The sequence below is a fragment of the Macrobrachium nipponense genome, chromosome 16, assembly GCF_015104395.2.
Source record: "Macrobrachium nipponense isolate FS-2020 chromosome 16, ASM1510439v2, whole genome shotgun sequence".
In the NCBI taxonomy this organism is placed as follows: Eukaryota; Metazoa; Arthropoda; class Malacostraca; order Decapoda; family Palaemonidae; genus Macrobrachium; species Macrobrachium nipponense.
This window is the reverse complement of record NC_087209.1, coordinates 33,985,381-34,011,707: the sequence shown is the minus strand read 5'-3', so window position 1 is coordinate 34,011,707 and position 26,327 is coordinate 33,985,381. Positions and strand designations below refer to the sequence as shown.

The 26,327-nt window shown below is 35.6% G+C and overlaps 1 long non-coding RNA gene across 1 annotated transcript in view; it reads right to left on the bottom strand.

Moving 5' to 3' along the window:
- Positions 1–11,982: 11,982 nt before the first annotated feature.
- Positions 11,983–26,327, bottom strand: part of LOC135195654 (uncharacterized) — a 215,284-nt gene continuing 200,939 nt past the window's right edge. The window contains exon 4 of the long non-coding RNA XR_010310206.1: positions 11,983–12,108. This is a non-coding gene — a long non-coding RNA (uncharacterized LOC135195654). The remainder of the gene's footprint in view (positions 12,109–26,327) is intronic.

The following is a 26,327-nucleotide window of genomic DNA, read 5'->3' as shown; positions in this document are numbered from 1 at the left end:
AGGAACAAACCTGGGCCTATCGAGTGATAGGCCAAGGTGATACCTCTGAAGCCTACCGGGGTAAAACCACAGGCACAGAGTCCTTAGGTTCTTAACTTCCTTTTATGACATCGGGAGGTCAGTTGCTATCGCTTTGACCTGACACTCGGGAGACCGAGGTTCGTTCTTGATGCGAATAAGAAATATATTTTTGTGAAACACGTGCTCATGTGCTCATTATCTCCACCATATTTCATGGTCATGATTCAGCAGCCTGACCGGGAAAACCCTCAGGTACCAATGGAGTACTTAGGCTCTAACTTCTTTCATGACCTTGCTAGGTCAGAGCAGGTACCGCCTTGGCCTGGCACTCTGGAGACCAAAGGTTCATTCTCAATGAGAGTCATAAATATATATAAATATACATACATATACATATACATACACACACACACACACACACACATATATATATATATATATATATATATATATATTTATATATATGTATAATATATATATATATATATATATAACATACATAAGATTACTGTAAGAAAAGGAAGATACTCCTACTGCAAATTCTTCATATATTTGAAACTCCTAACCAAAACTTAGGGAAAACACGAAACACTACACGACAAAACATTTTTTGAAAAACTATTCAGTATAGAGACATTTGCCTCACCCACAACTTTTTCTCCCATCACGTTAGAGCACCCAAACTCGTCACAACACATTGAGAAGTGAACCAAAATGTGGTAAAACTGGCAACCACCAGTCAAAGAAAACAAAACGGAGCACCGTTATTCTCGTTAGGATTAGGCACTTGTAACCACCAATCCTTAAACCGTAAACATAGTCCAAGGTGTGTTATTTGTTTTCTATACGCATCGAAGGCCCACAGCCAAAATTCAGAATAGTACTTCTTTTCTGTCATTACTTTAGACAATATCTTTTACGATGCTGAATTCCTAGGGATCTTGCCAGTCTAATGTGCACCTGATCCATTATATTCTTACTTTGCCTGAATCCCGCTATGTACCGAGGTTCATGTGAAAGGATAATTTTTTCACACCAGTTCTACAAAGCAACTCATGAATTCCCTGAATTTGTGGATACACAGAGGTAAATTACTTGAATGATCCCAATGCACTTCAGGAATCAAGATGTGTTTTATTGTTATTATCACTTAATAATTAAAATAAATCCTGTATGAAGAGCTTCCGTCTACGACTGTATTTTGTTATATATATCAAATGGCACATACCATATACCATTATATATTTTCCTTAAATATCATACATCAAGTATCTAGTCAAAGAATGTTTTTCTGTGACTTAGAAATAGCCCAAATTTCCAGAAAAAATTAACAACTCGGGAAGAGTATAATTATAGACAATCAGTTACAATTTTGAAAGAAGTACTACGGCACAAACAGTTATATCATTTTCCGAGTGAAAAGAGGTTGGAGTAGCATAAGAATTTGTTGGACGGATCGCTCAAAACGAAACTGCAAAATTAAAATTGAGCTGCTGCATGTTTCTGCCATTTCTGGAACAAAAAAGGATTTTGAGGTATTGGTTCGAGTAGGTCTAGATTTGTTCATTTGTTGCTTGTTTTTCATATATTAGAAATAATGAAAGAAGAAGGACTCTTACTTTCAATTTTGTCACTTGGGTCTTTATCTCTCCGAGTGTTCATCTCATATTAGGAAATGTACTCATTTCAGAATTCTTCAAATAACTAATGACTTATTTCTAGATTTGTTTTCATGATGGTCCTTTAACTCAAAACTGAATTCTGAGGAGTGGAAAAGACATGTTGACAAAAGCCTGACCTCGTCTATGAGGAATGGATTGGCAGGAATTTGGATGGGCCACTCTCATGAAGGATCTTTTTCCAACTTTAGTTTGCCCCTTATCTTAATGGAAGTATGAACAATTATAATTTGTCAACTATACTGCTCAAATCTTCTAGCGTACTGGAGAATTTATTCACAGTGAAAAGAGCGTTTTAAACGGTGACCATATGGTGACCATATCATCCCTAAGAGGATTACCTCATATACAACGAATATCATTTGAACATCTGAACTTTACATATCCATTTCCCAGACAATATGTTACCTCCATTCTCAAATGCAATCCATACATTAAGATGTCTGGGATTCTTTGTATGCCGAGTCTCAAAATGATACCACAACTGGCACCTTATGTCGAAATTTCAGTTTTATTTATGCTAATTATAATAATATTCATTCATAGGTGAATATTTCATTTAATTTTCCCATACGTTTATACAGATACATACATGTACATAATACGTTACTAAGCTATAATGCTACTTGCTGACAATGAGTAATTCACAGCAAGTCTTCTTCTCACTTCAAACCAAGCCCTATCGTTCAAAAAGCTTAGCGCGAGACCATTCAAGCAAATTACATTACCATTAAGCAAAGTCGAAAAAACAAGCAAATGAAGTACTGAATAAACCTTTTAATTTACTAGGCCACAGTTTATAATACTGATGTTATTTTCTTTTCCATTACAACGTTTGCCTAAGAATGGTTGATAAAGCGAGAAATGTTTAGATAAGGTTCTAGTTTGCCTATACTTCGGATTATTAAGTTTGTTAGTGAGTTTACATAAAACTCTGACATCAATTTTCATTGCATTTCTTAAAAAGTCGGTAAGGAAAAACCTAGTTAATTTCAGTTGTGATTGGAATCCTGACGGAAGTACGTTTTATTGAGACGACATCAAGTTAATACAGTTTCCAGGTGTTCAACAACCGTCACTGCAGTATTTGACATGTTAACATGAAGCATTCTGATAATCCCACATACCCACCCTTGTTGTTTCTAGACTCACACTCGAAGTGTATTGATTATTGATAATTACTAATAATATCGGGAGGTTAATCATGAACGTCGGCTGAATAAACATTTAGGAGTTGACACTTTTCAGTTCCGTAAGGCAATGCATGTACAGAATGTAAGTGTATAACACATACACATACGTACATATATATATACACACAATATATATGTATATATATATATATAATCTATATAATCTATATTATATATATTAATATAAATGCACGTATATTACTTAGACAGAGAGAGAGAGAGAGAGAAAGAGGAGAGAGAGACGAGAGAGAGAGAAAAAAAAAAAGAAGAGAGAAGGGGAGGGGGGGTGGGGGAGGGGCGGGAGGAGGGGCAGCGTTCATGACTACTGAATAACAGTATTTTATTCAAATAAAGAGGTAAGTCCATAAAACGTCAAAGTATAAAATCTAGCAAAGTTTTCCGCGGATTCGGTACCGTTTGAAATAACAGGTTATTTTATTCACGTACTGTTATTAGCTACTATATTCAAATGATGGTTATTACAACGGGTACCAGCAACTATGCGTCGATCCAAATTAAATAAAAAGGGATTACTGATAATTGGAAACAAAGGTGATTAACAATACTAACAATTCCGGTGTTTATTCTCCTTATCCTCGGGAGCTTAAGGTTGAATTGACTTAACTGCCCTTTTCCAAATTTGTCGCTATTAATGTATTCTTTTCATTACTCTTTACTGTGTCACACTAGTAACAAAAGGCAAAAGGCCAACACAGCCGATAATTAAGAAAATTATAAATAAGGATTCATCAAACAAAAATGACGACTATCTGTCAGCTTTACAAGTAAAATCCCTATACTACTACACATAAGTCTCATGTTTCAGATATTGAAAACTATTTTCTTAATTCATCAGAATGGAATAAAACACAGTTTGTGAGGTCTAAATATTATGAAGAAGGTTACCTTCAGGAATCTTGGAAAAGGGCCTTGACTATAACCTGCCATTCTAATTTCTATCAAAACGATAAACATTTCTGCTATGCCTAGCAAGTCCCGGGTATTTGAACATTCTGCCAACCAAATGTCTCCAGAGACACATTTTGTAACCCGGTTACGGGTGACCTGACATCAGAATCAGAGGCGTGTTCAATTCAATGCATCTGAGAGCAGTCGGAAATCTTTTCATTCTATTCGTATACTTTTAAAGGAAAATAAAAATATGATCAACATCACCAGAGTAAACCCCCTCCCCTTGTCAAGCTCTCCTTCTGGGCTCTTAATTTTTCATATTCACTCACTGCAATAATAAATGTTCTCCACATCCTACAAAAGACGAAATATATCTTCACTAAGTCGATCAATCCAACATCTACAGGTAGTCAATGAAAATTACCTTACTGAATTTTAGGAATCAGTCACTTTGGCAGTAACTTTCCAATTAAAACAAGCACAATTACTTAGTGGATAAGCATATTTGAGTGGATGTATAATGGTGCCTATTCTGCACTGGTTTTACCTGGACTACGGCAGCACAGATATGGTGCCAATGGCTTAAGAAATTTACAGAAAGTTCTCAAACTGTACACCAAGTTATCAATTCGCTCTTCTGGCAAACTACATCAACTCCATGGGTAAGATGTGCAAAACCTGTGAGGATGCTGAGGAAACTAACAAATCAGAAATGGAGCCTAAGAATAAATTATTTTCCAGGAACCCGCTGGCCTCTCGTTTCATAGAGTCAGTTTCCTCAGACATTAAAGTGCCTTGCTAAGGACTTTTATTCATTTTAAGACAACCATTGCTGTGGAGGTATATTAAAAGGCATGAAAAATGTCTTTATCACTAGGGTAGCTTCAAACACAATCAAGACCTATATATAGGTTGACATGCAAATTGGGAGGCACAAATACTAGGACACAGATAAAATTCTAATTCCTACTTCTATTTGAACTCACAAATTAGGGGAAAAAACTCTGAAGAAAAGATTCCATAAATAAAATGCAGCTTCTACAAGCAATGCATAGTTTGGGAATAAACTTGACACCTTGACAGTCAATGTATCTAGTGATTTTTGATCAAAGGTGCATCGTGTTAACGTGTGTACTTTAAAGCCTTGATTAACGGATCCGGAACCAAAGGACATAGGATTCAACGAACAAAATCCAGCTGAGGGAAGTGGTTTTTTTTTTTTTTCTTTTTTTTTTTTTTACTCACGCGGCGCATATATTGTTACTCCTTGGCCACGTTACTCATGCGGCGTGCATATTGGTTACCACAAACTAAATTGCGCATCATACCACGCATATTTTAATGTACTGTATATGTACACAATGATAGTCATTAATAAACAAAGTGTGATAGTTTCCGGAACTGTCCGTTCTTGTTCGCGTGTAACTGCAGGAGTCCGTTCATTGCTTCGCATTGTTTTTTGTCGTGCCCTTCACTATGCCTTCTATGCTAGTGAATTTAAGGCCAGTAGAGGCTTGTTTGAAAAATTCAGAAAGTGAATGGGCATACATAATGTGCCTACTTCAGCGATAAAGGACATGTTTGCAAAGTGGAGTGATATTAAAAATTTTGTGTTGAATTATCATCTCAACAAAGTTTTTGTAACCCGTTTCTCCAACATCTTTAATGACAATGTCGTGTTTAACTTTAGGCAAATTTTAAAGAAACACTAGAAACAAAAGTCTCAGGATAGTTTTGTTGTGCGACAGGGGTATAGAACTCTAAATCTGGTCCTATTGCCAATGAAAAAAACGAAGAGAGGAAGTAACCTCATATAGTGCCAGTAAAAAACGAAGAGAAGTAACCCCAGATGGGTCCTTGATACCTTAAGTCCTTCTGAAGGGAGATTCCCTTTCCAAACAATAAACCTCCCCTTGTCCCTCTCCCGTCCTCTCCATCTTCCACAAGCTAACAAGTGTCTTCCATATAGGTAGGAGTGATGTTAAATGTTCATTTAATAATTTCATTAGTCATTTAATTTATTTCCCAATGTTTTCTGTATGCAAGACTGTGTTTATTCCCTATAAAATGTACTTTTAAAAATATTTTTGGGTGTCCGGAAAACATTAATTGTATTTACATTATTCCTTATGGGAATTATTGTTTCGGATTTCGTACATTTCGGACTTTGTGGGTTTCTTTAAAGGCTTTTAAAACTACATACAGTTCTGCTGTAAAAATAGATGTAACAGATGATAATCTCCCACTTCTTTCTACATCAAAAAAGATCAGTCCAAAGCTGATGACCACATCTGACTTTGATCCATCGGTGGAAAATGCAACGGAGCTATCATGGTAGGAAGAATGATCTAAAAATATTGATTTCACTGCTTTATTGGACATTTCTATTTACGTCGAATTGAAATTTCTATATCTAGCAGCACGCAAAGTTTCCATCCTTCGGATGTTTAATTGACTGCTAATACAATTAACTCTTAAAGCAAATAGTTGGGGTTGCTTGGGGAGATTTTCATAAAATTGCCACTGTTCTTTCATTTCGGATACAAATGCTGGTTACGGACTTAGGGAGCCTCTGCAATCTGTACCAGTTCCCCGCCCGCAGATGCTGGTAAGGTAGATCCAGAGGCATCTTACAAACATTCACACGCATGCTTCTGTAGCCAATCTTATTCCTGCATAATAAATTGACTTTAGCATTTGAAGGCTATTACGCTTTGCTGAGGTGTACACCTCACACCCAAAATTAATTTTGAAAAGACTAAAGCTTTGTACACTCTCAACATCTGAGTTTGCTTTCAAGCATTTTATCTTGATGTATTTCAGATGAGGAATCCAAGTCAGCTAGCTACCAAAAACGCATCTCAGCCCACTATACTATGTTATCAATGCAGAGCTGAAGGTGGCATTCATCCATTGTCATTCTTGCTGTTGCTAAAGATATCAAATGTTCAACAACAAATACAGCAGAATTTACATTCGAGGGAATTTTTTTTAAATACCCCCCCTGATTGCTCAAGCTAACAAGGTTACACTTATAACACTGCCTTGTGGCACTCCTACATTTAATACATCTGACATTGTTGCTCCAATTTGACCCTGAAACAGCTTATTTTTTCAAAATGCCTGAACAGAAATAGGCAAATTGCCTCTCAGGTTACATTCATAAAGAACCCTAGGAATGCAAGATCAAATAAAACAGTGATTTAATGGTGTTTGTTGGTAAAAGCTTCATATACAGAACATTCCACTCGAACCAACACATCAGTTGTAGAGTGTAGACTTCTAAAACCACAATGAGCAGGCAACAATAGATGTCGCATTCCAAGTACCGCATCAAACGAGTACTCACCATTTTTCCATTATCTTTCACATACATGGTGTCATTGCAACAGAACAGTAATTCTCGGTCTTGAAAAAGTCTTTCCCTGGTTTCACAAACAGCAGTAATTTTAACATCTTCCATAGATTTTCGAAGATATGTTCTTTAAAAATTCTTTTCATACTGTTTAAAATGCGGATTTTGTTTTTTTCTGGTGCAAGCTTCATTACTGGAAGGGTATGTTGTCCAGTCCAGGAGCTGATTCACTACACTTATTTAAGGTGATTCAAATTCCCTCATAGTTAAAGGTTCATTGTATTGTTCATTTCTTGATGTATTAAAATTAATTCTAAACTGTTCCATTAGCCTCCACTCAACAGTATAGGATCTATCATAATTTTGCTTTGCAACATTAGCAAACACATTAGGAATCACTGGGGATCTGTAACTTTATAATCACTGACCTTGATAACTGGAGGTGGATAATGAGCAAGTTTTCCTGCTATTTTTCTACATCTCTTTCAAACTACAATCAGAGGTGTTTTTTAATATGATGATATGAAAATTGTTCTAGATTTCTTTTGTTCATTTTTAATACCATGTGGAAATGAGCTCTTGCTTTTAGAAATTCAGTACTGTAATACTCACATTTTTGTTTACAATATCTAGTGAAAACTGGCCACGTAGGACAATATGTTCCCTGGTATTTACAAGTCCGCCAGGGAACTGGTTGGTGGATAATTATGCCTGAAGTCCTAAATATTCACTGAAGACCAGCCGAGAATATAACTATTTTGTAAAAGTCAAGCACATCATCTACAGAGGGAAAGTCATGTACTGAGTTGTGTTCCTGGAATGCTCCCCAATCAGCTTTATGAATTTTCCATTCAGGTACTACTATTGGAAAAGGGTCGTTGGTTAACTATCATTTATTACTCTCAAATGGAAGTTAATAAGATAAATCAGGTGTTGACAATGAGCCCATCTGAAAATGTGAAGACCACTGCATTTGAGATTCCCACATTTTCACTTTCTATGATGGAACAGAGGCAGTTTCCTTTTTGACTGGTAATGATATCACTCCACAAGAATTAGAAAGAGACGTGCTTCTGTTGAATAAGGAATTTAAATTCATCAGTGTGGAAGACTTCGATAGGTGGTAGGCAGAGAGACCATATTGTATATTTTTGCTGTAAATGGATCTGCACACCTATTACTTGTAGTGGAGACTGGATATTAACAGGAATTTGCAGGGTGTCATTACAAATATACAAAACTGTACCCCACAGGCCTCTTATAATTATGTTATAACGGGAATGATAGGCGGTGTACTCCCGTGGGCTCGGATATGTATTAGTACCAACCATAGTCTCCTGCAAAGTTATACATACATACACTTTTGATATAAGCAACTTTAGTTCTTCCCATTTAGCTCTTAATCCTTGGCAGTTCCACTGGAAAAAATAAAAGAATTTAACCTAAATTTTGGGGCAGGTAAACATTTCTCCAGAAAGAAACTGGACATTGATGAAAATTAGGGAGCAGAGTCCAGTTTTCCAGTTTTCCGTATGAAACAGAAATACCTGGAAATGTAATACTTGATAGAAGCAAACAAAAGTCAGCTAACTCAGGAACCAAATGCTGAAGATATAATAGCTAAGATACTAGTACTTGGTAGCCCCTTCAACATTGGTAACCACATTATTTCTAGAAATACTTTGATGGTCAGACAGAGCAAAACAATCGAGAATCAAAGATAAATGTTTTCAAACAAGCTGTGTCTGCTACAATATGCGGAGTTCTAAGATATCGTTAAAGCAGTCACTCTTCCTAAAGGCTTCAAAAACAGCACATCTGATGTTGTGCCTGTCTCCTCTATCTTTCAAATAATCTAGCATTACTTGGATATTAATACCCGTTTATCACAGCACTTCCGTCTCACAGTCAAGCTTGCACACCTCTCTCTCTCTCTCTCTCTCTCTCTCTCTCTCTCTCTCTCTCTCTCTCTCTCTCTCGTTTGAATACAGTACTGTGTAAGGTAAGGTGACCAGGTATCTCGACCGCATCTATAAACACTGGCATTTAAAAATCTCGACCGCATCTATAAACACTGGCATTCTTCTTTAAAAAATACCTGTCAAAACTATTTTTGAAAAGTTTTGAGATATCTTTAAAAGACCCCAAAACCGATATTTAGAATCTCTAGATATAAAGAAACTAGGCTATATATATTATATATATATAATATATATATATTATATATATATGTATATATATATATAATATATATATATATATATAATGTGTGTGTGCCAATTAGTTTTCCCTTGGGAACACTGCTTTTTGTCCAATAAACAGCCTAGTTTCTTTATGTCGAATGTTCTGATATCGCGGATATCAACAACGATCATTGTTATAATACTTCTTTACTTTCCTATCTTGAACAATCAGTGGTTCGCTCTTACACTGGAATCGCTTACCTGAAGTAGAAAGGTATTCTTTTGATGCAGGTACGGGTTACCCGAAAAAGGAGAAATATTCCTCATAATTATATAATTAAACATGCAACAATTACCCCTTTAAAATCATAAGTATATTCTTTTAAATCTTAGAACATACCGACATGAATATATATTTGCTCAAACCGAGGATATTCTTACAAGGTTCTGCTAAAATCCAAATATTATAGTTTGAAAATTTCCGTTACAATTTCTTAGCGTTCATTATCCTAAATCTTTTTCTTTAATAGTCACCGTGGTATTTAAGACTACTAAACCGGAGAGAATTTCGCGTGAGCGTGAGCATGCATTTATTAAACTGATATAATTTTACATAAACATTCTTTAAGCATTAATTATCAACATAATGTTCCTGTGTTTGCTTTCCCAAAGGAAAATTCTGGAAAAAAAAAAAAGGTTTCCAGAAGCATACACCAGCAGATACACCAAATTAAAAACTACGTTTTAAATGGTTCACAAATACGCACACAGGTATACATAGTATACGCACTTACAATAAATGAAAAGCCTTACCATGAATTCCAACAAAATGTAATGAACAATAAATCCAGTTAGCGCAAAATGCTTTACTGAATATTAAAAACGATTCACACTGAAACAACACAATTAGGATAAATTAGTGCCGTGGTCAAGGTTTTATAAAAACACGCCCAATAGAAGCGCATACATTTTTCAAAGTTATAACGCAGAGGCTATCTAAGATAAAAGGTAAATTTTTCTTAACGTGAACCAAAACAAATATCATTACAGAAAGTAACGCCATATTCGCCCATACTTGCAATGCTAATGTTGATTAAAAAATACCAATATTTATGCAAATGAACTCGGGACCATTTAGGAGGATGTGTCGTTTGCCTAATTTTATATAACTAATAAATTCTTGAGTTTGTATGAAAATATGGTAAGTAAAGAAAGCTCATATTCAAGGCATTGCTTCCCTTCCAAGAATATGTAAAACGCCGGAAAGAACTCTTATTAAGTAGTGTCCGGTGTGCAAAAATATGAAGGGAGAAAATCAACAGTTACTTTAAACGTATGCAAGGGGAGCAACCCGAAGACTGAGAGCCAGCGAGTTCTTTCTTTTTAATTCCCCTCTTCTACGAGAATCACACTGCAAAAGACGCAGAGTGCAATTACAAAATGCCCTCCTCAAGTGGTCACATCTATTTATGTCAGGCTATTTGTGTGCGTGCGCGGGTGTATGAGGCCGTTCGTTTGATTTATAAACCTTTGCATAAGATTAATTATATTTTTCTTTCATGCTTTTTTACTTCACATACAAATCACGCACACAGCCAATCAAACGATTTCCTTGCTTAATGTAAGTATGACCTGGAAACTGAGGGAGAAGAGGGTAGAAGCTCAAAAGGATTTTATTCCTTGTATACAACTTTACTCTCGATTTCACAGTTATCCTGCCTGTGCCACATCTACATAACGAAGTACCGGTATCGATAATACTAAACCTAACCATTTCACTAAGCAATGGGCTGTAAGAAATATGATGAAAATATTAGGAAGAAAAGATTTGGCATGTCCACTTCTAAAAATGTTGGGATTTGTCAAATACACAAAGAAATGAAGTTTCCACTGATATTTCCACGTCCAATACGGATAAAGTATACGGGTTTGGTATTACATAAAAATGCAAGAAGACGTCATTTTACAAATACTATAACCCATCAATCTGGATGAAAAGCTACTAAAACAAGGCCATAAATTTAGGATGAAAAAGCTGTAAAACCAATATAGCGCTCCAGAATATCAAATTCTGAAGGTGCCGAGTTCAAGAATCAAGCCAAAATGAGTCAAAACCCTCTGTTGTGTTGTGTTGTGCTCGGCATCAGAATAAACATAGTACATCATTGGACGGCACCAAGTTTACAAACAGTAAGAGTGCGTCCACACTATATAGTAGAACATGTCATGAACACAAATTGGCAATACATTGCACATGTATCACAAACGGGTTAAACACAAGTCAACGACTTATTGGCAGTCCTAACTAGTGTTTCAAGTGATTATCCAAGATTGGCCAAAGATTCATTCTTCAAAGGTCGTTGACTTGTTTTCAACCTATTTGTTATACGTACATGATAAGCTTCTGACATGTGTTTATAACATGTTTTGTTGTGGTGTGGATACACCTCTACCATATCCAGAAAATTTTGTAAACTTTCGATAAAGGGGCACATCAATGCCACTAAGATAACTGCCCAATAAAAATCCATAAAATTCAAGAATATCTAGCTAATCTAGAGATACTTTGCCCTTACTACCCTGATGACACATCAAAATCCACCTAATGTTCAAGGAAGAACTACAAAATTTCTAGGACACTTACCTCTATAAATGTAAGATACATTCTTATTAACACAGGCTGCACTTATGACCACCTTATTTATAACATAGTGCTCCTGTAACCACAGGAAGTAAGGTTCCGTACATAAGTTTAAACACCATACCTGAAATAAATATATTCATGTTATCTTTGGCCCCCCAAAAAATGTTTAGATCCCCAAGACATTTTTATTTTCGAGCCCAGCACTTACCACAAATATTGCAGTCTTTTAACCTTCACTCATAAACCTAGGAACAAGAATGACAGTTGTAAGATAAACACATCAAACACATAAAGAATAATGAAATACTACTTTCTGTATTATTCTAATAAGAAGTTGGGAGAATAAATGATCCAGCTGATTGATAATATAACAGTTAAGTTATTCCTAAAAATTCACTGGCAAACTATGGCAACACATGAAAAAATAATCAAGTTATAAACTAATACAGGCACTCTGATTCTCGCCATCTAACGATTACTACATACTCTTAGCCCAGCGTTCTACCAATTTAGTTTAGTCATAAAACAAAATCACTTGGAGATAATCCTAATTGGGCTACTTTTTAACAGCTCAGTAAAGCATCCACAAGAGGTTCTATCGTAGAGCGCAACTCAGAAACGTCAAATATTAAACTTTTTGGGATTATAAGCAAAAGAAATAGTTCACAACAAAGAAATATTAATGACTTTTAGCTTATAAAACCTATATTAACAATGTTGAAGTTTCTTGTCTGAGAGTTAATTTGTTTCCTAAAAACTTTGGTTCCATGATACTCTATTAATACTTCTTGCAATACATTTATAATAAGAAAAAACTATCTATACCATGATACCACTTTTCACAAAAATCTAAAGTTATATAAGGAAAACTGATATGAACCTTGCTAAAAAAAATTTTGGTACTAAACTATCCAGTAAAATAATCTCTCTCGTCCACCAGCGTGAATTGAAACTAATATGATAATCAACAAATAAGTTATAATATATTTCTTTAATAAATATTTTTTGCAATGCCCTTTACTGCCAACGTCACGTTCAACGCCAATTATGCATTCCTATAGTTATCAAACTGATTTCTTGCTTTGCTATATTCTATTCTGTAAAAGCACTTATGAATTCGATATATCGTCCTTGCTGCTCTCATGTTCTATCTCAGTTGGCAAACATATCTCTCTGCAGCTCTGGAAAGCAAAAAGTTGGTTTTATATAAATAGAGATTGGTGGTCTTTGGGTAATGTTCATATTACACGAAGGCCTGACAGTTTATCTATCCCGGCACTGAAAGGTACCGATCATCCTGTACTAAAATTCATACTTGTAAATTATTCCAATACTGAGGATGATTTTTTTTCGTTGGTAATATTAACTAAATCACCTCAAAGAGATTTATAAGCGTTTACTTCACTCAAAATTAGAATGGTGCGAGTAACAGGCAAGATTGTAAAAAGGAGTCATCTTAAAGACCGTCTCGCCGATTGAATTGAATTGAATTAGAACTTAGGCCAAGCACTGGGACCTATGAGGTCATTCAGCTCTGAAACTGAAATTGACAGTAAAGAACATTGGAAGAAATACAAAAAGAATTATGTATGTTCTTTCAAGAAGGATTCGAGCTGCCATTAATTACTAATTAGAGAGTAAGCGCGACGGAATATACGAAGTGGGATACCAGGATAAACCAGGAGTACTGTTTTCCCTCCCACGATCCCAGTATCAGGTACCGATGCTGTGGGATAAGAAGCATAATGATTCAAGCAAAATGAAGTTGAATGTTGCCATGCATTTCTTTCAGAGCAGCAAAAGACGGAGAATGTTGGAAATCATCACCTACGCTCTTAACAATGTACCATTAGGCCGCTGGCAATTCCACTGGATGGACGAAAATTTCATGATCAGAAGCCTATAAAATAATTAGCCTAAATACTTAAGTTTCTTTTCTCTACCTGGAGGCACCGGAGGTGGTGTTATTTCATTTTTTACAGCATTTAGTGTCAACCTATCTATATACACGAAAGGCTCCTTCCTGTTTGCACAAAAATCTTTCTCTCGCGGGCCGGCGGCGTTCGCCCACCGTCAGGCTGTCTACCAGTGGTTACCACCATGAGTGACGTCATGGCGGGGAGTTTGGGTTACCTGGCTGACGTCCACCCGAGAAGCAATAGCTTTTGGGGAGGACTGAAACTGACGACTTTGACTTTTGACTTTTGGACAAGAGACACAAAGTGTGATGAGGATGAGTTTCATTTTTCTTGTGATTGATGAATAAATTAAAAAGACGCTCTCAATCAAACCAAGGGTTACTTAGATGTTTCTTTAGAGACGGCTGCCTTCTAAAAGTAAACTGACTACAACTATACATAACAGATACATAACTGCTTAATTTTTCTTTGGCATGCATTTCTTCATGTCCCTGACTCCATAAGTGAAAGATTCAACAAGATAACACAAATTACTGTACTTGTAGTTTTAACCAAGCTGCTCGGTTTATATTTGGTAACTGGAAGTTTTCGAAAAATTAGGCTGTTACTTATATTTTCTTCATCTATTTCACGTTTGCAAATTCTTAACTATTACCATAATAACCCGAATCTTTTCTTTTAAATCACTTGAATAGTTAATCTAACCTTACAGTTTCATTGACAATATCCAATTTCACGTGAGGCACAGACTACATTGCCTCAAGCTAGAGATGTGAAGACGGCATTTTAACATTTGCCTCTGGTAACGAAACTTCCACCACGAGAGTGCCCTCATTTACTGATGTTAAATCTTTTTGTTCTGCAGTCTAAGCAAACTCCAGATGACTGGCATGAAATATAGATTGCATCCCACAGTCACTGGCTTTCTTATCAAACTATAAAATCTCGAAAGAGGGCCATTTTGGAATTAACGTCAATACCGCTTTCAGGAGGCTTTCGTTTTAAAGCACAACTAAAATTTTGTGCCACTTATTACCGGTTAAAGAGAAAGGGACCCTCCTCCTTGAACAGGTCACCACAGAGGAAATACCGAGATACAATGAAGGCACGGAACTTTGAGAAATGCTTCCCTCCACTCAACCATGTCCAACATTATAATTGTATGGTTAAAGGGATATGCTCTTCAACTCCAGCCACTTCTAGATCAAGATGTGCAATTGCATACCGCATCCAGTTTCTCACCAAGCCGTCAACAAACGGTCAATCTTAACGGATTGCGAAAGTGCGGAAAATTTTTTAAGTAAGTATGGCTATCTTATCTTGGACAGCAGAAGATATCAACAGAACACATCATTTGACCAAGGTCTTCTCCTACATGTGCTGCCATCCTTTAAGCACAGGTCCAAGAGACCTCAGCACAATAGAGAGAGGATTAAACTATCACTTAGTTTTCGATGTACCAGGTCTCATGAAAAGCCAGCGTGCCAGTCAACAACTAACAGTTTTACCAGACTAGCCTAACGCATATATACATGAGGCCTTTAAAGAACTCAGTACATTTGACCAGTGATAATTCAGTTAACCTTTGGCCATAAAAATATTATATCTTCTTTTTTTACACAAAAATATAAAATAGGAAACCAAAGACACCAAAATCAGTCTCTTTCTTGGAGCTAACGGTAAATATCTACAGCTGACATAATTCATGTTTATAACTGATTGACTGATGTGTTTGAATTGTCATTCTGAGCATCAACCTCATCGTTAGGTTCAGTTATATGGGCGGCGGATATTTAGTAATACAAAACAGATGTTTTTAGCTCCGGAAGAACCTCTGCTACAAATTGTAGTTTGGAAATGATTGCATAAAACTACTGAAAGTCTCACACCCCTGTCTTTTCTCCATTTAAAAAAAAATATGGAAACTTACTCGAGAATTAAATTGAATTACTATTCATGTCAACTGAATGTATTTGAAATTACATTTTTGTCTTTCCCGACTTATCAGATGCCGTTATTTCGGATACTTTGTTAAATTCTATATTTTAATATGTATTTACATTTACAAGAACCTCTTCGCATTCGATATATTTTACTTTTTGGATATTAACAATAATGATCAGATGTAATACCGTTCGCTAAACACCAGTCGTCCAAGCTTTAAATCATACGTAATAAGTCATTACCATAACCAGCAACGAGGCTAGGAGCAAACCCCGCCCCCCTTTTTTGAATTTCATTGTTGTAGCAATGGCGAGCCTCAGTTTGTCCATTTAACTGCGGCCTGCAATGATTGATAGTTGACTGAGTGATGCCTTTGACGAACAATAAGGGACCAATACTGAAATTCAGATCACGTCGGTCGAGCCACTATTGTACACCACAAAATATCGGCCGCAGTGATAGAAGCAAAAATGGGAGTTGTCAATCGGTCTCAGCCCACCCAAATTAATACAAAGGAAAATAAATTCCATTAGTCTAAGAACAATATAATATATATTAGTATATATAGTATACATTGGTATGTGCAAGCATGCAAATAAATGTTGTAATAACTATAAAATAGAGGTAATTATGTGTGTTTACATTAAGTCTGAAATGAATCAAGATAGAAATGTAACAAATTAATCAGACAATATAATGCTAAAATAGCGATATATATGGGGTAGCGGTACATATATGAAAATATATCATTTGGGAGGTAAAGTGAATTTAGATATTAAAGGACATTTGTAGCTTGAATTGATATATAAATGGATCACGGTTCGATGTGATAATTATTCATATATATACATATACATATATATATATATATATATATATATATATATATATATAATATATATATGCTGAATAATACCTGATAATTAGGTGAAAACTTCACTCTTATCGTTCTGACATTTAAACTTCAACTGTAAGTGTAATTTATAAAGTTGTACCAAATTCTGACATCTCTAGTTTTCGAACATTCATTCAGCCAAATTCCATCTTACACAAAGAGTAGCCTCTGTGGGATGATTAACACCAGAGGCCTGTCATAAAACTGAAAACGACTTCGTTCTACTTCCTCCCTCCTTATCCTTAACACTGACACTTACTGAACCGAGCGATTCAAGTTAATTTACAGCGTATTTGTCCTTTAGTATATATTAGTGTTTGAGTCATTCTTTCTTCATGATCAGCATAGTCATGAAATATATTTGAGCATACACAGTCGTGCATGGAAATATACAATATGGCATATATCCATTTCCTTAAACATGTAACTTCTGTAGCTCATCACATCCACTCAACCGCGTGATAGGAATGACGTTCATCAAAAGCAGCTGCAACAAGATTGAGTTCTCCGCTTTCACTTCCACGTCTTAGGAGGTAAAATGGTAATGATTCAGTTTAATTTAAAATTCTCAGCGTCCCACCAAAATTTTAATCAACTTCATACAAAATACTGAAATTACCCTCAGTGGCAGCAGTGGTGTGACCAAAATCATAATTCTCTAATGGATACAGTAACATTGAGTCTGTGCCTATTAATACATTGTTCATAAATCAGAACTTTACCGTACTTCTACTTGAAATTATAATCATCACTCAGCCACCCGTTTACTTTGTCTGGAAACAGACTGCCTTGTTGACAGAATAAAATATTAATGTTGCATAATATGTTCTAGTAAAAAGCAAGGACAACGGTTCTCCCATTTCATTTCTCTGTTAGAACTTGCATCTAGTTCTTTCATTTCCCAGAACTTTTAAAAAACCTAAGCATTGTAGCACAATTAGGGTGCCCAGGTAAGTGGAAATTTGCCTTGTAATTTTGTAATTGTTGAAAAAGAAAGATGCTTTGTTTATATGTGGAAATTCTCCTTTGGAATATTAATTTTGTATTTAGGTCGCTTTCTTTGTTTGGCCTTCACAAGGCTTCACTAAAGAAATTTGGTTCACACACTGATCCCATCCCTACTACTACTTTCGATATTTTTAAAAGCTACCTAAACATTTTGTCATAATCTAATGAGCTCTATTTTACCCATCAACCAGTTGAACTGCAGAAAACAAAAGTCCTGTTTCAATAAGAACAGATTTATCACCACCTATCAGGCAACCCTAGCCCATGCTTACTACGAAAAGCCGATTCCCAAGTAATTTTTCTGGCCTATTTTTCCCTAATTCCTTTAGTTCTCTATCTTACAAGACAGGGGACTATCACTGGTGAATTTTACCAAACTTTTCTTATTATCTCTCTTGTTACATCAACCTCGGCTAACTGAACTACACTGAACCTGGTGGTACTGATGTTGTCTACGTATGAGCTAAGCTACGCAATGACAGGCCCGATGTGAGTCACAAATATATATATATATATATATATATATATATATATTATATATATATAATATATATATATACATATATATATATATATATATATATATATATATATATATATATATATATAGGACCCTCCACCGGCCTTGGCCCTTGGTAAATGTAATGCCTTTCCTAATGAAATCAAATATCTGATTATTTACTTCAAAAGTAACCTACTGCATAACTGCCATAAGTTTCTCAGTCAACAAGAGGAAGGAAAACCAAGTCCTCCGGAGTCTTTGATCCTTAGCTTGAACGACCGAAAGTGATGGTAAACCTTTTTGGTGATTGGTAGGCCATTCCGAGATTATATACTAAATACAGAAAAAAAAAAAAAAAAAAACTAATGCAAGCACAATTCCTGTTGCGGAAATATTCACATTTTTGTCCCCAGAGAAATTTAGTTTTACTTACAATATGAAGCTGTTGAAAAAAAAAAAAAAAAAATAAAAATAAAAATACAAAAAAAATAAAAAAAAAAGTCATTTGGGGAATGCTGTTCTTTAGGGATATCGTAAAACACCATCTAAAAAAAAAATGTTGCTCTCAGTATGATAAGGCCAAAAGGCAATACACCCGAACTTTATAATTTTTAAAGGAGAAAACACGTGGGTCTTCCGCCGTTACCATACCAGTTATCATGCATTTTCACCTTATCGGTTCACAAATATCATTCTCTTCTTGAAACACACAAATAGAACATTCTCCCGACTACTTGGAATCGCTAGTAAATCACATTCCACAACCAATTTGTGAACTCGTACAGAAAATATGAGGATATCACCAGATTTACATCTTTCTAGTCACGCAATTTCATGAAGTATAGCATGCCTTTATTCTTCTGAAACTGCCTGACAATTCGTTGTTCTATAATTCCTCGCAAGCCAGCGTATACTGTCAAAAACAAAGAGATCAGCAGCCTATTAACTGAGTCAAGTTGCATTATTCTCATAAGGATGAACGCTGTAAACTACCAGTTACAATATGGCAAAAACACCGACTACTCCCTCTCTACCTCTCTCGCTAAACTAATAAAAAAATTCTAGTGAAATTCGAGAAACCCAAACGATTGAAAATCTGCTTGGGAATTAAAAACGAAAAGGCCAAAAGGGTTTCCTCACTCATTTCTGATCATTAAAAAATTAATGGACTATGTAATATTACATATAAAGGCTGTGCTCCACGCTCAAATACGAGTGTCAATCAGAATACGTCAGATACCCCTGATATAACACAGAGAAATAATGCGCTGTTATTAAACGTCATTGAAACAGTCACAATAAACTACCCTTTAATATTACGGATGCAGTCTGAATTCATTGTCCGCTCTTGATCATTTTTTTCGTTTTATTACTTGAACACCGCTTTTAATAATCTTTTCCTCCTTGATTGTCGTCTCTATAAATGCTGCATTTCACTAAGAGCATTGCAAGCTAATTTCGTATGGATCAAAAGCCAAGAGTTACTTTCATGCTCTTCCCCTTTTATATTAGAAGGAGAGAGAGAGAGAGAGAGAGAGAGAGAGAGAGAGAGAGAGAGAGAGAGAGTACTTCCCTCTCCCGACGACCACCTCCTCTTGTGTCATTACCTGTGTTATGGGGATCGCTTCTGATCAACATATATATTTTCACTAGTTGGGTCGTCCATTCCAGGAAGGGTCGAGGGGAATTTTCCATTAAGAACTTTTGACCTTTGCCCCAACCCCTCCCCTATGTGTTGGAACTTGTCTCGAAACTGAATTTGCTGACCATAGATGTGTGACCACAGGAATTCATTTCGTTCGTTTCTCCTTTTTCCTTTTTTTCTGGCCTGACTGCAATGCGTGTTGGAAGATTTTAGGTCATTTCAATCTTGGACATGATAGAAAAGATTTGGAAACAAAAAAAAATTATGATTTGAATTTATTAATTTAAAGATATAGCTGTAACTGGTAACTGGGAAATATCATTAATGTGAAAATAAGATTATTCCAAACAAAGATCTTACAGCATTTTCATTATAATCAGAGATATCCAATGGATATTCCCTAAATCTTTAAAAGAATAAGCTCTGTAAACGCATAGTTATTTGTATCCATTTATTTTTCCATTACAAGAATCTCTCGTCGCTTTTAAACAGAAAAATGCAAAACATTCATACATCTACGTTATCTGAGCTAGGTCTTCCTGAATGGCAAGCAGTCTCCAAACTGTATAATTCAATAACCGAACACAATCTCTCTATATAAAACTCTACATGTATCTCGTTATTCTCTGCGTGAAAACTAACAGTAGACCAAACTCTTCCTCACTCAGTTTGTTTTAAACAAGATTTTTCTTTGACTGGCCTCGTAACTGCGAATCAATATTTACACAAAATACAGACCTGTGATTCTTTACTGAGTTTTCTTCAGGAATAATTTTCTTTATCAGATCTCTGTAAAGTTAGTATGCCTACTGGCTGGTGTCACTTTGAAGTTGAACAGCTATACTTTGCCTTATGTTTGAAAATAAATAGGTAAAAGGTCAAAATGACAACTGAAAGTTTGCAATAAAAAATAAAAATAAAAAATCTATATTCGCGGTGAAAAAATGCCAGTAAAATAAATCAATAAAAAAATAAATACGATAAAGTAATTTTCCAATCATATACTACACTTGGTTACTATTTATTTCATGCACTGCTCAGTAAAGATCTTCGCCGTTATTTCTGGTGATGTGAGTAGAAACTGATTTTGCAGTTTTTCTTTTCTGCATAAATTGAAAACAAACCAACCATGGTGACAGTACAAATTTTCCCAATTTCAGTCCAAAGTGCTCACAATGCGAGAATTATCACAATACTGTTCCACAGCTCTTGGTGTTTGTCACACAGGGATTTGGAAAAAAAAAAAAAAATTCTGACAAACACAGGCATTTGGAAAAAAACTTCTGACAAATATAAGAGAATTATTTAATTATAAATTTCATTAGTTTGAGATGAGCCCACCCATATAAATGCAACGACAACTTACCCAAAAGCATAAGTCTGAGGCAAATCACCGAAAACAAGGAAATGTCAAAAAGTATGTGAAGTCTGTTAGCAACGGGAAAAAATACCTCCTATCTATATATCATTAAAACATATTACTTGAACCCAAACCACTTGAAAACACTGGCTTCAATGTTTTTAAATTCAATAAACTGTCTTTTCTTTTCTCCTGAATCTTTTCTTTGCTCAGAATCATCATTCACTGAGATGGGCTGACCAAAAAAATCTTTCCATACGAACCAACCTTGGTCCCACTAGACACTCTTCTCTCCCAAACTTTTTAAACAGCCCATTCTAGCTTCCTTGATGCACCTATTCTATCTATGCTATAAGTTTTTCTTTTAACCTGTGATCCTTCATTACATTTCCCCGCAAAGCTTCCATTTACCTTCATAAAATTATTCTCGATACCATTCATTTCCTGATATTTAAAGTTGTACCATCCGGTAAACATTCCTGATGTTCTATCCCACAAACTGCATCTACCTACCTTTTCTTTTCCTTCACTTCTCTGGAAAACACCTCCACACAAATAAAACAACAGTTATGGACACAAACACCAATCTTAGTTTACAGCTTTGTATTGCACCAAAAAATATATATTTCTCATTACTGCAAATAAACTATCATCCGCATCCTCACCAACCCTCTATCATTTCTTCTATAACCTTTACCTGTGTCCGTTTGCTGAAAACAATTTGCTACTCTTCTTCTCAGCTGTTTCAAAATAATTAGCTCTACTTTCCCATCCTCTGTCATATCTCGTACTTTCCTGATAAAATTCCTACAATTCACTTTCCAAAGAATACCAATTAAAGTGATGTCTCTACAAGTTTTATAATCATCTACCTTTTCCAAAATACAAATAATCCCTCTCTCCCAATCCTTTGGATCAGGCCTTTCATCACAATGTCGTCACCATATCTCACACCCCTACTTGGTATCCTCTCATTCTTCAGCCTTTTCACTGCCCTCCGCCAACTCTCTACACGCCCATCCACGAATATCCTCATACAAATAAGGACGCCTTTCACTCTTGAGAAATTTCGTCTGTATTCCATTCAACAAGTCTTCAAAATACGCTATTGAGTCTCTTTAAATATTTTGAAGGAGTGCATTAGCTTCATGCAGCATCTGTTCATTCGTATCTATAATCCTGTAATTCATTTGGTCTTTACTCTTCTCGATGCATTTACACTCTTGCAAAACAACTTATATCACTTGAATTCCTACTAAACATCTCTTATTTTTAATACTTGCTTTCGTTTTCTCATTCACTTTCCTCTCAGACAACTTAACAAAACTCTTGCATTCCTATACCCGATCTTCCTCTATAGTTTTCCAATGCACCTTCAATAAATGCGACTTTTCCCTCTCTATAACTGTAATTTACTCATGCCTCTTCTTTACTATACCAGCATACATACCTTGTTGGGTCTATGACCCCTTCCTGGAATTTTACACGCTCGGCAAATAATCTTACACCTCCGCGTTGTCAATTATAAGTGTCAGGTATTTCCTTTCTTAAAACTAGAATCTGAGTGTTGGTTGTATTTTCATCCAATAGATGGCGTTGGTTGTCCATTCTATCATCATTGGGTGTTGTTTGCATTCGCTTTAATAGATGGCGTTGGTTGTTCTGTTCGTTATTTTAGTGTCCTTGGTATTACTTATTGTTTACTTTTGATTTACTTTCCAAGTGATAGCCACTACCTTACGAACCTCGCAACCTTTCACATGGTAAGAAGTTATTTGCTCTTTGTTGTATACCTTATGTTCTATGTAAATAATTATTATGTAAAGCTATTATGGTTTAATAGTGATATGTTAACAGTGACCTTTTGTTCTAAGCTATTGTTTGTGTATTTATTTTGCAGACACTCTACCTTACCTTGCCTTGCCTTGCTTGACATTATCTTGCCTTATGGTGTCTTGTCTGTTTGACATCTTGTCTTAACTTGTATGACCTGTTGGAAGTACCATTTTACTTACCTGTCATCATGGATCTACCATCTTCAGCCATCTAGACAATTTCAAGAATGTACCCTCATTCTAAACCATTACGTACCATCTTCAGCCATCTAGATAATTTCAAGAGTGTACCCACATTCCAACCTACGTGTCATATATTCTATTATAAGTTATTCTATTTATTGTTAATAAATTAATAATTTTTATAATTCTTTTTACTTGATACCAGTCTAGCCAAAGTGTTAGGTAACAAGCGCCTAATACATTTCCATCTATGCAAATAAAAGCTTGACAATAAGTTTTGTTTTTTTCTTATTATTATTTGTTTTTTAGCCTAGATTTCATCAAAATTCTCTCTAATACATTTCCGCAAGGCTCACCATTCTCGTTTGCCTACCTTTGCATTTAAATCGCCCAGCATGACGACCTTGTCAGATTCGCCAAAGCCAGCCAGGCACAAACTCAGAATCCAAACAAAACTCGGTCACTTCATTCTCATCAATCCCTGCCCATATACACTATCACAACTCTACCCATAAAATCTTCTATAATCCTGAAACTACAAGCACCAACCCTGCCCTTGTCCTACACCTTCAGGTACCAAAGAAACAATAAATTTCGTCCTTCCTTTTCCTGCACACATTGCCTTTTCGACACTGTTTCACTAAATGCCAAACATTCAGTTTTCCCTCCTTGGTATGTCGGCGATCAAACGATCAAACACCTCTTCTGCTCCATATCCACAGACACTCAAATCCCATTCATGTATCGTAAGTTCATGGCTGCATTGGACTGGAATATTGTGACTGAATTCTTTCCCATTTTTCGAAGCAAACTACTTTCATCGTGGAATAATGTAAAACATACAAGAATATTGGCTGCAGATATTTCTGTAAATAAAGATCAATTATCACTGAATGGAGCCTTATCTTGTAATAAACAAAATGACATCTTAAGCAGCCGTTCGTGACACAAAGAACAAAATTAGGGAAACGTGGTATCTACACATACGTCTCTCCTGCTTGGAAATTAGGGTAATCTTCTAAAGCACTCTGTCATATTTAATGCATCAGCCTAATCACTATGTCACTGAGACGAGTATAAGAAACTCATGTTCCCTAATTTTGTTCAGTGTCACAAAACCCTGATGAAATAGTAGGGCCCTGCAACTGAAAGACAATGAAATAAAAATAACCTTATCAAGTGCTACCATCAGGCATATCAGGGAAAACACTATCTACCACACACACACACACACACACACACACACACATATATATATATATATATATATATATATATATATATATATATATATATATATATAGTATATATATACTAACACACACACATATATATACATATATAAAAGAATGAATACAGAAGAAAATGGAAAGAAAATGCCAACTACAGTTAATCAGAAAGCGATAAACGGTATACAGATTTCGTTTTTCACGTTAAGTACCGAATAGTAGGTACCATAACGAGACCTTCACGATGATCTTTGTTTAGAAGATGCATAGAAGCATAAAAGATTAGAATTTTGACTTCTTTTCGCTGATGCCTTGGAACTGTATGATTCCTCGAGATCTTTTGTCAAGTTGTCAAAATGAAACTGATGCCCTGAAAAAAGTTTTGGTACTGAGAAAGTAATAACTTTTTATTCATTTCTTGTTCTTGTGTATTCGGCACAACTAACCACAGGGGAGTATTATAAAAAATTAGGGGGGGAAAATTTCACTGATACGGTCTGACTAACGCTATACTCATCTCTTTATCTAGTTACTAATCGATACGGCTGAAGCACTGTCAATAAAGTCTGTTGCGATAGGCGATATCTCTCTCTAACAGTTCAAGGTCTACATATCTGTGTGCGTGACGTTACAATTTCATAAAAGAGAAAGGTTAGGCTTCAGGTGATTTCAATTATGAATAGCATGCATTCGTTACACTGAAAAAAAAAGGCTCATTCATCCCTCACAATCTACATTACTTACACTCTGCTCCTCTAACCCTCTGACTAATAACCCTGGCCCTTTCTCATCCCATCTGTTCTTGCTCAAGCTATTTCCCTTTCTCATTTACACTCGTGGGAATAAATTCCCTCCCCTCTAATCTTAATTATCGTTTCCACATACTAATCTATCTTTTTTTTCCCTAATGGTATCATTCTCATTCTCTCCTGCTCTTCAAGAATTCTCTCCTTATCAACACCTTGCTGCCTCTTTGCTATGACCTGATCGTTTCAATGGTCCTTTTCAACCTCATTTGTCGCCTCTCTTTCAGATAATACATATTCTCCTTTCGCCGCTTGTGTGCACATTTTCAAGTTAGATGTGCATAGCTCTCCTGTTCTTTGTCAACATACTCGTCAACTCGTCAAAGTCCAGTCTCGAATTCATCGGATACGATGAGATGAAAAAATATTTCATATCTATAAATTGGCGTAAATAAAATAATTGGTCCACTACTAAACTAAAAGAAAAGAAAAGAAAAGAAAAGAAAGAGAGAGAGAGAGAGGAGAGGAGGAGAGAGAGAGAAGACAGAAAAGAGAGAGAAAAGGAAAGAGAGAAGGAGAGAAGAGAGAAGAGAAGAAGAGAAGGAATAGTAAAGAGGAAAAGGAGAAGCGAGAAACAGTAAAAAGCAAAATTTTACACAAAAATGTTCTAGAATAAGGTAAATATAGAATAAAACAAAATATTAAAAATAGCTACAAAAGAAGCAATATCTTGATTACGGCAATCGACAGTTTATTTCATCACGTCCAAATTATCTTTCTGCCCACCATCACGATACTTCTATCATCCTTAGCATACATTTCTTACTTCAAAGGAAATTTCTCCTCATTTGTCATCATCTCTAAATACGCCACCGAGTTCTATTCCAAGTTATCCTCCACCTACTAAAAGTAGGTGTTCCCTGTAGTCTTCATTTCAAGCAAAATCATAATTCAGTTTCATCTGCCAAAGGGGGAAAAACAATCATCAAAGGGCCTACTGGGAATAGGCAGAAATTGGAAAAAAGTCAAAGAGGAGGAAGAAATACAAAAGAGAGAGAGAGAGAGAGAGAGAGA